The sequence below is a fragment of the Vombatus ursinus genome, unplaced genomic scaffold (assembly GCF_900497805.2).
Source record: "Vombatus ursinus unplaced genomic scaffold, bare-nosed wombat genome assembly UNPS02014794.1, whole genome shotgun sequence".
Taxonomy (NCBI): Eukaryota; Metazoa; Chordata; class Mammalia; order Diprotodontia; family Vombatidae; genus Vombatus; species Vombatus ursinus.
In genome coordinates this window covers 22,278,822-22,287,987 of record NW_020954572.1, presented here as the reverse complement: position 1 = coordinate 22,287,987, position 9,166 = coordinate 22,278,822, and the positions used below count along the sequence as shown (strand labels likewise).

At 40.8% G+C, this 9,166-nt stretch overlaps 1 non-coding gene across 1 annotated transcript; it reads right to left on the bottom strand.

The window, feature by feature from the left end:
• Positions 1-8,802: 8,802 nt before the first annotated feature.
• LOC114049050 lies at positions 8,803-8,906 on the bottom strand. The gene has a single exon (XR_003569834.1). It is a non-coding gene; the product is annotated as a U6 spliceosomal RNA (small nuclear RNA).
• Positions 8,907-9,166: the final 260 nt, after the last annotated feature.

The following is a 9,166-nucleotide window of genomic DNA, read 5'->3' as shown; positions in this document are numbered from 1 at the left end:
TTAAATGATGCAGATTAAAATTTGAAGTCTGTCATGGGTATTTTTTTTTTGGACAGCTGGTTGTTAAATATTTACTATCACACCTTTGCTCATCATTCTTATATTTTTTTTTTCCTTGTTAAAAGGGCATCAGAAGAAGGGCCAAGAAAAATTTAACCGCTAGCTAAGTTAGAGGAATTACATGTAGGGCACCAGGGTCAAATAGGATGAGGTGTTTATTCTTCTTACAAAGGCCTTAGTTGAATAGCCAAGCTGAAAAAGGAAGTGGTTAAGAAAGCAGAAAAGAAAAATGATGAATGATACATTATTCTAAAATGTGTATTATCTTTAGGGAGGGGAGGGACACACCCAATCCTGCATCAAGCCAACTTTTCGGGAGACGCTTTAGTGTTCTGGAGGGCACAGATCTCATTTTCTTGGTACAACTAACTGTAAGTTGTTTTGTGGATTTGGTCACGTCCAATTCTCTGTGACCCCATTTGGGGTTTTCTTGGCAAAGATACTGAATTCACTTGCCCTTTCCTTCTCCAGTTCATTTTACAGATGAGGAAACTGAGGCAAACAAGGTTAAGTGACTTGCCCAAGGTCACACAGCTATTAAATGTCTAGGGTTGTATTTCAACTCAGGTCTTCCTGACTCCAGCCCCAATGCTCTAACCATTGTACCACTTAGCTGCCCCCCCCAACTAATTGTAAACATTCCTCTAATCCCAATTAAATCCCTAGCCTTGAAGTTTGATTCTTTGTGAAGTCCTAGCTATGCAGTTATAGTTACATGAGCCAGAAGGAATCTTACAGATCTTTTAGTATAATCTACCCATTTTATGAATAAAAACACAGAGGCACAGAGTTAAGTTGCAGAGTAGGTGCTGATCTGCATTGGAAGAGAAAGTATCTTCATTGGGAGTTCTTATGCCAATGAAATCACTGGTTTGTACCCTCCCCCCACAAAAAAAAAACCAACAAAACAAAACAAAAGTAAATACATGCTACTGGTTGCTTTCTTTATGCCTGGGAAGGAGATGGTGGGAAATCAAAGGATGTTCTAGAGTAGCAGTCTCCAAACATTTTTGCAAACCATAGATTTAAAAGAACACAAACAATTTTGAGCATACATCCTTCAATCTGTCTATATTTATTTATATTTATTTTTATATTTATTTATTATATTTATATATATATTTACTATATATAATATTTGATATATATTTACTATATTTGTATATATTATATATTTATAAGCTATATACATGTACTAATAATTATGCACATTATAAAACTTACACAAAAATAGACATTTTAAAAGGATGAGATAAGCACAAAATGACATTTGATTTTAGAGTCAATAGGCATATTGACTCTTTATCATTTAAAGATATCTTTTAAAATAAAATGAGATAATATCTGTAAAGTGTTTAGCACAGTGCCTGGCACATAGTAGGTACTTAATAAATACCTTCTTCCTTCCTTCCTTCCTTTCTTCCCTCCTTCCTTCCTTTCCTCCTTCTTTTCTTCTTCCTTCCTTCCTTCCTAACTACAGGCTTTCCAACAACAGCTTCAAGATATTCCAGTCTCTGTTTTCCTAACCATGGGGACATGTCCCAAGGTCTCTCCTCCCCTATATATCCCCACGTAGGAATGTACATTTAGATCTGGAAGGAACCTGAGAAGACATCATCTCCAACCTCTTCATCTTACAGATGCGGAAACCAAGGAGACCTTATGATTTGCCAAAGTTCATGCAGCAGTAAATGTTAGAGCCAGAATTTGACCTCAGGTCTTCTGACTCCAAATCTAGGACTCTTTCTTCTACACCACACACCTCCTGTGTAATTTATATAGCCCACTCCCATCCAGATTTGGGGCAGTTTCCTGAGGAACAGCCCTGCGACACTTTGTGTACTGGAGAAGACGGGTGACTCCTAATTGGATGAGAGCTAACTGAGCCTGAGATGCTGTATAACCTACTTCCGTGGAAAACAAGAACCTTCTTCAGATTTGGACATTGCTGGGAGAAAGGAAATGGAGTTCAGGAGAAGCATACATGAGGGGCAGCTAGGTGGCGCAGTGGATAGAGCACCAGCCCCGAAGTCAGGAGGACCTGAGTTCAAACCCGGCCTCAGACCAAACACTTGACACTTACTAGCTGGGTGATCCTGGGCAAATCACTTAACCCCAATTGCCTAACCAAAAAAAAAAAAGAAGAAGAAGCACACGTGAACTTTTGAATGGTTAACAAGAAATCCATTAGGAGTCAAACTTGGGGAAGCCAGTCCTCTCTATGTTGCTTGCTTCTCAGTGCCTGCAACCCTAGAGAGCTCATTTATTCTGATGTACTCTATTGTCTGCCCTAATCTACTTTCTTCTATTTCCATTCACTGTTTACTTTGATAAAGAGGCTTACTGGCCATTCCCGATTGTCTTTTGTATAACCAGCATAGTGGAAAGGAGTTAAGCTGCTGAGAATAAGCTATTATCCTCCCCTTGAGAATCAACAGGGAAAGTGGCATTTCTCCCAGTCTCAAGGAATCATGCTCCTAGACTGTCAATATTTGGGGTATGACAGACAGATACAAGTCTAGTCCAATGCCTGTCTTGAAGACAGGCGAATAGAGTGGGAGCCCACCCTTGACTCTCCTCTTTTTCCTCACAAATGTGGAAATTGTGACTTCCTTTAGAGGTGTCCCTTTCTCCGAGGTGGACCAGATCCCAGATAAGGCATCTATCCATGCCACACATGGGCCAACCATCTAAATATCAGCTAGCAACCATGCGCATATACATGGAATTGGGAAACCCAGGTTTCCTACTCTAGTCCCACCTTTTACAGAGCAATTTTCAGTGCTATTTAGGGATAAAAAGGTTTAAGTAAAATGTGACTCTTTCCTCATCATAAAAATAGTGACACGTTATTTTTCCATAATGCTTTAAGGTTCAAAAAACACTTACCATAAATGTCTTAAAAGTTTGATTTCGTGGCTAACTAAAATGTAATGGCTAAACAAATTCTACATGATTTTAATGGAATATTACTGGGCCCAAAGAAACTATGAATATGAAGACTAAGAGAAACATGAAAAGAATTGTATGAACTGATTTAAGAAGGAATTAAGCAAAACCAAGGAAACAACATGGTGCTAGACCTTACCTTCCAAACTATATTGTACTTAACTACTTTGTATTTATTTGTATATATTCATTTGTGTATTTGTTATCTTCTGCATTCGAATGTAAAATTATTTCTAGTGGGGATTGTTTCATTTTGTGCATTTGTACTCCCAGTGACTGACTCCTGAGAGGTGCTTAATGAATACTTCTTGATCGACTGAGTAAATAGAAAGAACCACAACAAAATCATAGAAATTTAATACTATGAAATTAGAATGACCGAGCTCAACCTCAAAGAAGAGAGGAGAAAATGAACCTTTTTCCCTTCTTTGAAGAAGACCCAGGGATATGGATGAGGAACATTGCACATTCTATCAGACTTAGTTGACTCATTCGCTAGTTTTCCTGAACTATTTTTTTTGTTTGTTTGTTTGTTTGTTAGAAGGATGACTCTCTGGGGAGAAGAGAAGAGATCTATGTGGAAATGAATGTGCTATGCCAGGCTTGTACAACATGTGGCCCACGGGTCGATTGCAGCACGCCAAAGAATTTCGGGTGGCCTGCGAAAAATGTAGAGGAAAACGTCCTCTACATTTTTTGTGGGATGCCCAAAATCCTTAGACGTGTTGTGCAGGCCTGTGCACAACAACAAAAGACATTGATAAAAATGTCAAGAAAAAAAAAATGTCAAAAGCTGATCTTAGAGTAGGTTTTGTGTTGCTTACTCAGGCCATATTTTCTGAAGCTTATCCTAGGGGCCCAAAGGGCTGATTATAGCTCTATCCTCAGCAATTCTGGCAGATGGCTTATGACATTGAGGTGACAATGGGTAAGGCATAGGAGATGGCCTTGGTCCACTGCCCAGGAAGGATCCATTTAAAAAGTATGACTTGGTGGTGCAGTGGATAGAGCACCAGCCCTGGAGTTAGGAGGACCTGCGTTCAAATCGGGCCTTAGATAACCCCATTGCCTAGTCAAAAAAAAAAAAAAGTATGACCTGGGAACTAGGCCAAGGGGAGTCATAGATTAGACATAGGTGCTCTTGGCTCAGGGCTGGGCATTTAGAGCTCTTGTTTACTGATTTTTTTCTTTTTAATTGTTATTGATATCTTTTTGTTTCTGTATCACCTTTACTTTCACATACATCTTTCATCCTCCCCTACTCAGTGAACCTTCTTTTGTGACAAAGAATAAAAAAGAGAGAAAAACAAGCAGTTCCAAAAAACTAACCAACCTATCAACCATTTCTGACAGTGTATGCAGCATTCCATACCCATACAGAGTTCTTTTTCAAAATCAGAAATTTTTCTGACACACGGCAGAAGTGTTTCTAGTCAAGGATGCTGCTTCTTCCTTCCCTCCCCCACTCCCAAGACCATTCATTGGGGTCTGCGTAGGGACTGTGTCTCTGGGGATTCCCTCCCTATCTCAGGAGAAGTGGCACCTGGGCCCTGCGAATAATTGAAGTGGAATCTGGAATACACATGGCTCTGAGAGACCTGACAGGAGCATCTGATGGATACTAGAGGTAACAGAGAAGAGACCTGCAAATCTCACCCTCATTAGCTCAGAGTATCTGCTTGGAAAGGCAGGGAGAAGCAGTGAGCAGAACACCAGATCTGGTGATCTAGCCCCTTTGAGCTCAGCCAGTACTGAAATTTACCAACTGTGAACTTCAGTCTTCTCATCTGTAGAATGGGGATGATAAAAGCTTTGTAAACTTGAAAGGGCTAGATAAAAGTATGTTATTATTGTTGTTGTTGTTGTTGTTATCTATCCCTGTTAGAGCCTTCCTTTTCTGAAGGTGAGTTGTCTGAACCCCATAAAGCATCACAGCTACATCCACAAAGATTGAATCCATGCACCTGACCACCCCAGATATTTACTAGTTGTGTGATCATGGACAAATGTCTTAACCCCTCTGAGCCTCAGTTGTAGGGGTGTCTACGTGGTGCAGTGGATAGAGCACCGGGCCTGGAATCAGAAAGATCTGAATTAAAATCTAGCCTCAGACATTTACTAGCTGTGTGCCTCTGGGCAAGTCACTTCACCCTGTTTGCCTTGGTTTCCTCATCTGTAAAATGGGGATGCGCTGGAGAAGGAAATGGCAAACCTTTCCAGTATCTTTGCCGAGAAAATTCCATGAATAGACAAGTTCTTGGGGTCAGGAAGAGCCCAACACAACTAAATAATAACAACAAAAGTGGGGATAATAATTGTACCGGATTGTGAGGATCACATGCAATAATGCATGTAAAGTATATTGCAAACCTCAAAGCACTATATAAATGTGAGCTGTTAGACAGGGCACCAGGTCTGCATGGGGAGCAGGTGTGGAAAGTCCACTCTGAAGTCCTTTCTGGCCCTATACCTATATCACAGGGGCACGGGGAGGTACAGGCTGGGCCCCAAGGCAGGCTCGATCCTATGGAACTGGGGAGGACTCTGGACCTGCCTCAAGATTTGAGGATATTCCAGGGAAAGCAGGTCTTTGTTGAGCCCTGTCTTCACTGGCCCATACCTTCTGTTCTACACATTTTTTTTTTTTTGGCAACTGGGGTTAAGTGACTTGCCCAGGGTCACACAGCTAGTAAGTGTCAAGTGTTTGGTCTGACCATACCCTCTATCCTAAAGCAAACCCAACTCTCCAGTGGTAGGACAAAACAGGGGTTGCGGGAAAAGGCGACGTCCACTTGGGCATCCCCCCTTTTCTGTCTGCTTTCTGTTTCGTAATGGCTGTCTTTGACCACAGAAGTGAGGTCAGTGGAGTGGATGGTTTTGCACTTTTAAGAGCACCCCAATCTGAGAGGCTGCAGGATGGGCCCTACTCCTTTTCCTAAAGGCCCAGAAAACTGGAAAAATCTTTGGGATCCAGTGTTTACTGAGGCATCCAGGAGCTGTAATATGTAATTCACACCAGGTGATTTTCATGATTCTTGCTGTAAAGCAAGCCTTGGTACATCAAGGTGCCACAAGCCTGGAGCTAGTCATATGCCTGTATTTGCTTGCCTTTGTGGCCTCAACAGAGCCAGGTGACACTGATGCACAGATGTCAAGGGCGGGGAGAGAAATAGCAGAGGCCTTCCCCACACTCTTTCCTAAGCCCTGGGTAGACGGAGAGTCAAAATGCTGAGATAAGGCCACTATCTGGACTTAAAAGAGAGTGTGGGTTAGAAGATGCTAACCTGAATCTCAACAACCTGGAAGACATTTCTGCCCCAACATTCACACACACACACACACACACACACACTTTTACATGAAGCTTTTCTTGATCCCCTCTCCAGATGCTTATATGCACACTCTTCGCCCCCACCCATTACTTCGTATATATTTTGTGTATGTAGTGGGAAGGAGAATTGGTTCTTTTATCCTAGCCTAGTTGATATAATTAATCACAGAAAGTAAGAGGCGGGTAAGAGAAATGAAGCATTAATGTATTAAACATGCAAAGACATATCTCTAACCTGTTATCCCATTACAAAGTATGAAGAAGTTTTCCTGTTAGAATTTGAAAGGTGGCTTTCCAACATCTGGCTAAAGACTGGCCATGCCCCTGGTGGCTTTTGAGTAGCAACCCTTGCTAGGCATTGAGTCAGTTGAGAATCAGGAATCAGTGTGGCCTTCACATCTCTGTCTAATCTTTCCCTCCCTTTATCAGCCATGGAATCTTGCATCAAAGCTACTGGCCCAATAGAAAACATGACATCCATCAGAGATGAATCCAGAGATTTCAGGGGATGCAGATGCTAGTTCTGACAGTTAAGAGTTGAGCTAATGGCCTAAAAGGCCCAATTGAAAGACCCACTGAGGAGATGTGCTGTGGTGGGGTAAAGGATGAAGTTGGGGGAGAAAAGCAGTACAAGCATACCATAAGAACTGAAAGAACATCAGGGCCCTGAAATGCCACAGGTAAGAGCTGACTCAGTCATATGGAACTCATATGTGAAGGGTTCACCACCAGTGAACCTTTTTTCACCCACTCTTCCTGGGGATACCATGTGCATTTGTGGGAGGGTACATTCCAGGTTTGTGGGGGGAATGTTTTAGAGCTATTTTTCTTACTATGTTCTTTGTTGTTCCTCAGTTGTGTCTAACTCTTTGTGACCCCATTTGGGGTTTTCTTGGCAAAGATATTGGAATAGTTTGCCATTTCTCTCTTCAGCTCATTTTACAGAGGAGGAAACTGAGGCAAACAGGGTTAAGTGACTTGCCCACTTACATCTAGTAAGTGTCTAAGGCTGGATTTGAACTCAGGTCTTTATGACTCCAGTCCTGGTGTGCTATCTACTGTACCATCTAGCTACTAAACAATCCTCTCATTATCTTTATAAATGCTTTTGCTTTGTGCTAATTGTTTACTGGCTGACTATTAAAGGGAAGCTCATTGGTGGGCACTAACAAGCTATAATTTTAGGCATATAGGTCTGCAGAGTATCTTTGAGTCTGGTGGGGTAGTAGTCATCCCTGGAGGGCCCAAACCATGAATATAAGTGGCAAGTTGGAAGGAGTAAGGAGCTACCATATATATTATATATACTATATATACCTTGCTCCTTCTGGATCACTGCCTTGTCATAGCAGAAGGGCTTGTGTAGCTCAATGAAATTATGAACTATGATGTGCAGGGTTAACCAAGATGGACAGGTCATAAGTGGAGAGTTCTGAAAAAAGATGATCCACTGGAGAGGGAAATAGCAAACCTTTCCAATATTTTTGCCAAGAAAATCCCATGACATAAGAAGGTTTTTTTTAAAAATGAGCAATGCAAAGAAATAGAGGAAAACAATAGAAGGAAGAAGAAGAAGAAAATAATAGAGGACAATAACAATAACAGTAGAAGAAAAGATAAGAGAGCTCTTCAAGAAAATTAGAGATATAAAGGGAACGTTTCATACCAAAAAAATTGGCATGATAAAAGACAAAAGTAGTAAGGACTTAACAGAAGTAGAAGAGATTAAGAAGAGGCAAAAATATATGGAAGAACTATCTTAAGAAAGAGCTTAGCATCACTGATAACCATGATGGTGTGGTTACTGATCTAGAACTGGACATCCTAGAAAATGGAGTCGAGAGGGTCTTAGGAAGCATTGTTAACAATCAGGCTAGTGGAGGTGATAGAATTCCAGTTGAGCCAATTAAAATCCTAAAAGATGATGCTGTGAAAGTGCTGCACTCCATATGTAATGTCCAACAACCATGGACCTCTCACCTCTGCAAAGGAGTAGGAGGAAGTGTCTTCTCCCATCTCTTCTTCGGAATTGCAACATCTGCTTTTGATTGTTTTGTGGTTGTTCTTTCCATTTATATTGTTATAGTTATTGCGTATCTTGTTTGCCTGGCTCAGCTTATTTCACTTTGCATCAATTCATATAAATCTTTCCATGCTTCTCTGTATTCATCATACACATCATTTTTACAACATGGTAATATTTCATTACATCTATATTCTACAATTTGTTTTGCCATTTCCCAATACACAGTGCAAAGTGGCACTCTTTGTTTCTGATTCTTTGCATGAAAAGTGCTGCTAAAATTGTTTGGTGTATATGGGGACTTTCTTATTATTAATGGCCTCTAATCTCAGCCCAAGAAATTCTTTTTTTAAAAATTAAATTAAAACATTCTTTAAAGCACAGACTTTTTTTGGTTTTTTTTTTAGCTCCAAATTCTTTCCTTCCTCCCCCATCCAATGAGAAGGCACAACCTTCCACAGATTTGTGTGTTATCCTTATTCAAGGACCATGCTAATCTTTGTATCATTCCCATTTCAATATATGTGCTGCCAAAGAGAGCACAGTCCCTGAGATACTGTCTGGGATCCAATTAGCATTGCCCATGAGGCATCATGGCTCATAAAGGACTCCCAACACAGATGTAACAGAACTGGTACTAGGGACACAGGGTAGAGGGGTAACCTGTTGTCCTGCCTCCTAATGTTGAGACAGAAGGGTGAAATTGGAAGCAGCATCATATCATGTAGAGAGTGCCTTACTTAAACTCAGGAGGATCTAGGTTCAATTCCCTTTTATATAACAAGTCTATCATTTATAAGTCA